Source organism: Dama dama, unplaced genomic scaffold (assembly GCF_033118175.1).
Source record: "Dama dama isolate Ldn47 unplaced genomic scaffold, ASM3311817v1 ptg000096l, whole genome shotgun sequence".
NCBI lineage: Eukaryota > Metazoa > Chordata > Mammalia > Artiodactyla > Cervidae > Dama > Dama dama.
In genome coordinates, this window is record NW_026870910.1 from 4,963,454 (window position 1) to 4,970,636 (window position 7,183).

The following is a 7,183-nucleotide window of genomic DNA, read 5'->3' on the forward strand; positions in this document are numbered from 1 at the left end:
GAGTTGTAGCCCGAACCTGTGGTATATTCTCGAGTTACGATGGGGAGGGCCCTTCCAGACACGTGTTTTTCCAGCGACGTCAGGACTCCTGCCTAAGTGCGAGGGACACCTCGGGATTCTCTTCGAGCCTTGGCATGGCAATTGGGACGCGTCTCCACGTGAGGCGGGAGACCCAGGGTCCCTTTCCACGTGCCACAGGGATCCTGGGACTCCTATCCATTTTCAAGAGGAGTCAGGCATCGTCTCCTTTGGAAGCATTGATCTCCGCGGACCTCTCGAGTTTTCAAAGGATGTGAGGCCTCCAGTCGCGATGAGGCGGAGAACTCGGTCTTCTCTGTGGTCTCCACATGGGATTCAGACATCCCTTCATCTTGGGAAATGCAAGACGAGCCTGCATTCAATTCACTGCAGGGATATCCGTCCTTACTTCGAGTCAGAGCATCTCGGTGTCCATTCCACTTCAGGCCACAAACTCAGGGTCCCTCTAACATACCTGTAGCTGAGAGAAGCCTCCTGTTGAGATGCTTGTGGAAAGTTCTTCTTCCTCTTGAGTCGAAGCCAGGGACTAAGCTCTCATCTCGAGTTGATTTGGGGTCCATGGGGCCCTTTTGTGTTGCTCCAGTGACCTCAGGATCCCTCTAGACTTGAGACAGTGATCTTGGGTTTTCTCTGGAGTGCCATCAAGGAAATCAAGGCTCCTTTCACGTCTGGTGTGGACACGGAATTGCTCTGCACGCAGTGCAGGGGAATCGGGCCTCATCTCGCGACAAGGGAGATGTCTCATGGTTTTTCTGGAGTTGCGGCCGGAACCTGGGGTATATTCTCGAGTTACGACGGGGAGGGCCCTTCCAGACACGTGTTTGCTCAGCGACGTCAGGACTCCTGCCTAGGTGCGAGGGACACCTCGGGATTCCCCTCGAGTCTTGGGATGGCAATTGGGACGCGTCTCCACGTGAGGCGGGAGACCCAGGGTCCCTTTCCACGTGCCACAGGGATCCTGGGACTCCTATCAATTTTCAAGAGGAGTCAATCATCGTCTCCTTTGGAAGCATTGATCTCCGCGGACCTCTTGAGTTTTTAAAGGATGTGAGGCCTCCGGTCGCAATGAGGCGGAGAACTCGGTCTTTCTCTGTGGTCTCCACAGGGGATTCAGACAACCCTTCGTCTTGGGAGATGCAAGACGAGCCTGCATTCAATTCACTGCAGGGATATCATGCCTTACTTCGAGTCAGAGCATCTCGGTGTCCATTCCACTTGAGGCCACAAACTCAGGGTCCCTCTCACATACCTGTAGCTGACAAAATCCTCCTCTTGAGGTGCTTGTGGAAAGGTGGTATTCCGCTTGAGTCGAAGCCAGGGAATAAGCTCTCATCTCGAGTTGATTTGGTGTCCACGGAGCCCTTTCGTGTTGCTCCAGTAACCTCAGGATCCCTCTAGACTTGAGACAGTGATCTTGGGTTTTCTCTGGAGTGCCATCAAGGAAATCAAGGCTCCTTTCACTTTTGATGTGGAACACGGAATTGCTCTGCACGCAGTGCAGGGGAATCGGGCCTCATCTCGCGGCAAGGGGGATGTCTCATGGTTTTTCTCGAGTTCCGGCCGGAACCTGGGGTATATTCTCGAGTTACTACGGGGAGGGCCCTTCCAGACACGTGTTTGTTCAGCGACGTCAGGACTCCTGCCTATGTGCGAGGGACACCTCGGGATACTCCTCGAGTCTTGGCATGGCAATTGGGACGCGTCTCCACCTGAGGCGGGAGACCCAGTGTCCCTTTCCACGTGCCACAGGGATCCTGGGACTCCTATCCATTTTCAAGAAGAATCAGGCATCGTCTCCTTCGGAAGCATTGATCTCCGCGGACCTCTCGAGTTTTCAAAGGATATGAGGCCTCCGGTTGCATTGAGGTAGAGGACTAGGTCTTTCTCTGTGGTCTCCACAGGGGATTCAGACAACCCTTCGTCTTGGGAGATGCAAGACGAGCCTGCATTCAATTCACTGCAGGGAAATCCGGCCTCACTTCGAGTCAGAGCATCTCGGTGTCCATTCCACTTGAGGCCTCAAACTCAGGGTCCCTCAAATATACCTGTAGATGAGAGAAGCCTCTTCTTGAGGTGCTTGTGGAAAGTTGGTATTCCTCTTGAGTCGAAACCAGGGACTAAGCTCTCATCTCGAGTTGATTTGGGGTCCACGGAGCCCTTTCGTGTTGCTCCAGTGACCTCAGGATCCCTCTAGACTTGAGACAGTGATCTTGGGTTTTCTCTGGAGTGCCATCAAGGAAATCAAGGCTCCTTTCACGTTTGATGTGGAACACGGAATTGCTCTGCATGCACTGCAGGGGAATCGGGCCTCAACTCGCGGCGAGGGGGAAATCTCAAAGTTTTTCTCGAGGTGCGGCCCGAATCTGGGGTATATTCTCGAGTTACGACGGGGAGGGCCCTTCCAGACACGTGTTTGTTCAGCGACGTCAGGATTCCTGCCTAGGTGCGAGGGACACCTCGGGATTCTCCTCGAGTCTTGGCATGGCAATTGGGACGCGTCTCCACGTGAGGCGGGAGACCCAGGGTCCCTTTCCACGTGCCACAGGGATCCTTGGACTCCTATCCATTTTCAAGAGGAGTCAGGCATCGTCTCCTTTGGAAGCATTGATCTCCGCGGACCTCTCGAGTTTTCAAAGGATGTGAGGCCTCCGGTCGCGATGAGGCGGAGAACTCGGTCTTTCTCTGTGGTCTCCACAGGGGATTCAGACATCCCTTCGTCTTGGGAGATGCAAGACGAGCCTGCATTCAATTCACTGCAGGGATATCCGGCCTTATTTCGATTCAGAGCATCTCGGTGTCCATTCCACTTGAGGCCACAAATTCAGTGTCCCTCTCACATACCTGTAGCTGAGAGAAGCCTCCTCTTGAGGTGCTTGTGGAAAGGTGCTATTCCTCTTGAGTCGAAACCAGGTACTAAGCTCTCATCTCGAGTTGATTTGGGGTCCACGGAGCCCTTTCGTGTTGCTCCAGTGACCTCAGGATCCCTCTAGACTTGAGACAGTGATCTTGGGTTTTCTCTGGAGTGCCATCAAGGAAATCAAGGCTCCTTTCAAGTTTGATGTGGAACACGGAATTGCTCTGCACGCAGTGCAGGGGAATCGGGCCTCATCTCGCGGCAAGGGGGAAGGCTCATGGTTTTTCTCGAGTTGCGGCTGGAACCTGGGGTATATTCTCGAGTTACGACGGGGAGGGCCCTTCCAGACACGTGTTTGTTCAGCGACGTCAGGACCTCTGCCTAGGTGCGAGGGACACCTCGGGATTCTCCTCGAGTCTTGGCATGGCAATAGGGACGCGTCTCCACGTGAGGCGGGAGACCCAGGGTCCCTTTCCTCGTGCCACAGGGATCCTTGGACTCCTATCCATTTTCAAGAGGAGTCAGGCATCGTCTCTTTGGAAGCATTGATCTCCGCGGACCTCTCCAGTTTTCAAAGTATGTGAGGCCTCCGTTCTCGATGAGGCGGTGAACGAGGTCTTTCTCTGTCATCTCCACAGCCGATTCAGACAACCCTAAGTTTGGGATATGCAAGACGAGCCTGCATTCAATTCACTGCAGGGATATCCGGCCTCACTTCGAGTCAGAGCATCTCGGTGTCCATTCCACTTGAGGCCACAAACTCAGGGTCCCTCAAATATACCTGTAGCTGAGAGAAGCCTCCTGTTGAGATGCTTGTGGAATGTTCGTATTCCTCTTGAGTCGAAACCAGGGACTAAGCTCTCATCTCGAGTTGATTTGGGGTACACGGAGCCCTTTCCTGTTGGTCCAGTGACCTCAGGATCCCTCTAGACTTGAGACAGTGATCTTGGGTTTTCTCTGTAGTGCCATCAAGGAAATCAAGGCTCCTTTCACGTTTGATGTGGAACACGGAATTGCTCTGCATGCAGTGCAGGGGAATCGGGCCTCAACACGCGGCGAGGGGGAAATCTCATGGTTTTTCTCGAGTTGCGGCCCGAAACTGGTGTATATTCTCGAGTTATGACGGGCAGGACCCTTCCAGACACGTGTTTGTTCAGCGACGTCAGGACTCCTGCCTAGGTGCGAGGGACACCTCGGGATTCTCCTCGAGTCTTGGCATGGCAATTGGGATGCGTCTCCACGTGAGGCGGTAGACCCAGGGTCCCTTTCCACGTGCCACAGGGATCCTAGGACTCCTATCCATTTTCAAGAGGAGTCAGGCATCGTCTCCTTTGGAAGCATTGATCTCCGCGGACCTCTCCAGTTTGCAAAGAATGTGAGGCCTCCGGTCTCGATGAGGCGGAGAACGAGGTCTTTCTCTGTGGTCTCCACAGGGGATTCAGACAACCCTTCGTCTTGGGAGATGCAAGACGAACCTGCATTCAATTCACTGCAGGGATATCCGACCTTACTTCGAGTTAGAGCATCTCGGTGTCCATTCCACTTGAGGCCACAAACTCAGGGTCCCTCTCACATACCTGTAGCTGAGAGAAGCCTCCTCTTGAGGTGCTTGTGGAAAGTTGGTATTCCTCTTGAGTCGAAGCCAGGGACTAAGCTCTCATCTCGAGTTGATTTGGGGTCCACGGAGCCCTTTCGTGTTGCTCCAGTGACCTCAGGATCCCTCTAGACTTGAGACAGTGAAATTGGGTTTTCTCTGGAGTGCCATCAAGGAAATCAAGGCTCCTTTCACGTTTGATGTGGAAAACGGAATTGCTCTGCACGCAGTGCAGGGGAATCGGGCCTCATCTCGCGGCGACGGGGAAGTCTCATGGTTTTTCTCGAGTAGCAGCCGGAACCTAGGGTATATTCTCGAGTTTCGACGGGGAGGGCCCTTCCAGACACGTGTTTGTTCAGCGACGTCAGGACTCCTGCCTAGGTGCGAGGGACACCTCGGGATTCTCCTCGAGTCTTGGCATGGCAATTGGGACGCGTCTCCACGTGAGGCGGGAGACCCAGTGTCCCTTTCCACGTGCCACAGGGATCCTGGGACTCCTATCCATTTTCCAGAGGAGTCAGGCATCGTCTCCTTTGGAAGCACTGATCTCCGCGGACCTCTCGAGTTTTCAAAGGATATGAGGCCTCCGGTTGCATTGAGGTGGAGGATTAGGTCTTTCTCTGTGGTCTCCACAGTGGATTCAGACAACCCTTCGTCTTGGGAGATGCAAGACGAGCCTGCATTCAATTCACTGGAGGGATATCCGGCCTCACTTCGAGTCAGAGCATCTCGGTGTCCATTCCACTTGAGGCCACAAACTCAGGGTCCCTCAAATATTCCTGTAGCTGAGAGAAGCCTCCTCTTGAGGTGCTTGTGGAAAGTTGGTATTCCTCTTGAGTCGAAGCCAGGGACTAAGCTCTCATCTCGAGTGGATTTGGGGTCCACGGAGACCTTTCGTGTTGTTCCAGTGACCTCAGGATCCCTCTAGACTTGAGACAGTGATCTTGGGTTTTCTCTGGAGTGCCATCAAGGAAATCAAGGCTCCTTTCACGTTTGATGTGGAACACGGAATTGCTCTGCATGCAGTGCAGGGGAATCGGGCCTCAACTCGCGGCGAGGGGGAAATCTCAAGGTTTTTCTCAAGTTGCGGCCCAAACCTGGGGTATATTCTCGAGTTACGACGGGGAGGGCCCTTCCAGACACGTGTTTGTTCAGCGACATCAGGATTCCTGCCTAGGTGCGAGGGACACCTCGGGATTCTCCTCGAGTCTTGGCATGGCAATTGGGACGCGTCTCCACGTGAGGCGGGAGACCCAGGGTCCCTTTCCACGTGCCACAGGGATCCTGGGACTCCTATCCATTTTCAAGAGGAGTCAGGCATCGTCTCCTTTGGAAGCATTGATCTCCGCGGACCTCTCGAGTTTTCAAAGGATGTGAGGCCTCCGGTCGCGATGAGGCGGAGAACTCGGTCTTTCTCTGTGGTCTCCACAGGGGATTCAGACATCCCTTCATCTTGGGAGATGCAAGACGAGCCTGCATTCAATTCACTGCAGGGATATCCGGCCTTACTTCGATTCAGAGCATCTCGGTGTCCATTCCACTTGAGGCCACAAACTCAGGGTCCCTCTCACATACCTGTAGCTGAGACAAGCCTCCTCTTGAGGTGCTTGTGGAAAGTTGGTATTCCTCTTGAGTCGAAGACAGGGACTAAGATCTCATCTCGAGTTGATTTGGGGTCCACGGAGCCCTTTCGTGTTGCTCCAGTGACCTCAGGATCCCTCTAGACTTGAGACAGTGATCTTGGGTTTTCTCTGGAGTGCCATCAAGGAAATCAAGGCTCCTTTCACGTTTGATGTGGAACACGGAATTGTTCTGCATGCAGTGCAGGGAATCGGGCCTCATCTCGCGGCGAGGGGGAAGTCTCATGGCTTTTCTCGAGTTGCGGCCGGAACCTGGGGTATATTCTCGAGTTACGACGGGGAGGGCCCTTCCAGACACGTGTTTGTTCAGCGACGTCAGGACTCCTGTCTAGGTGCGAGGGACACCTCGGGATTCTCCTCGAGTCTTGGCATGGCAATTGGGACACGTCTCCACGTGAGGCGGGAGACCCAGGGTCCCTTTCCACGTACCACAGGGATCCTGGGACTCCTATCCATTTTCAAGAGGAGGCAGGCATCGTCTCCTTTGGAAGCATTGATCTCCGCGGATCTGTCGAGTTTTCAAAGGATGTGAGGCCTCCGGTCGCGTTGAGGCGGAGGACTAGGACTTTCTCTGTGTTCTCCACAGGGGATTCAGACATCCCTTCGTCTTGGGAGATGCAAGACGAGCCTGCATTCAATTCACTGCAGGCATATCCGGCCTTACTTCGAGTCAGAGCATCTCGGTGTCCATTCCACTTGAGGCCACAAACTCATGGTCCCTCTCACATACCTGTAGCTGAGATAAGCCTCCTCTTGAGGTGCTTGTGAAAAGTTGGTATTCCTCTTGAGTCGAAGCCAGGGACTAAGCTCTCATCTCGAGTTGATTTGGGGTACACGGAGCCCTTTCGTGTTGCTCCAATGACCTCAGGATCCCTCTAGACTTGAGACAGTGATCGTGGGTTTTCTCTGGAGTGCCATCAAGGAAATCAAGGCTCCTTTCACGTTTGATGTGGAACACGGAATTGCTCTGCACGCAGTGCAGGGGAATCAGGCCTCATCTCTCGGCGAGGGGGAAGTCTCATGGTTTTTCTCGAGTTGCGGCCGGAACCTGGGGTA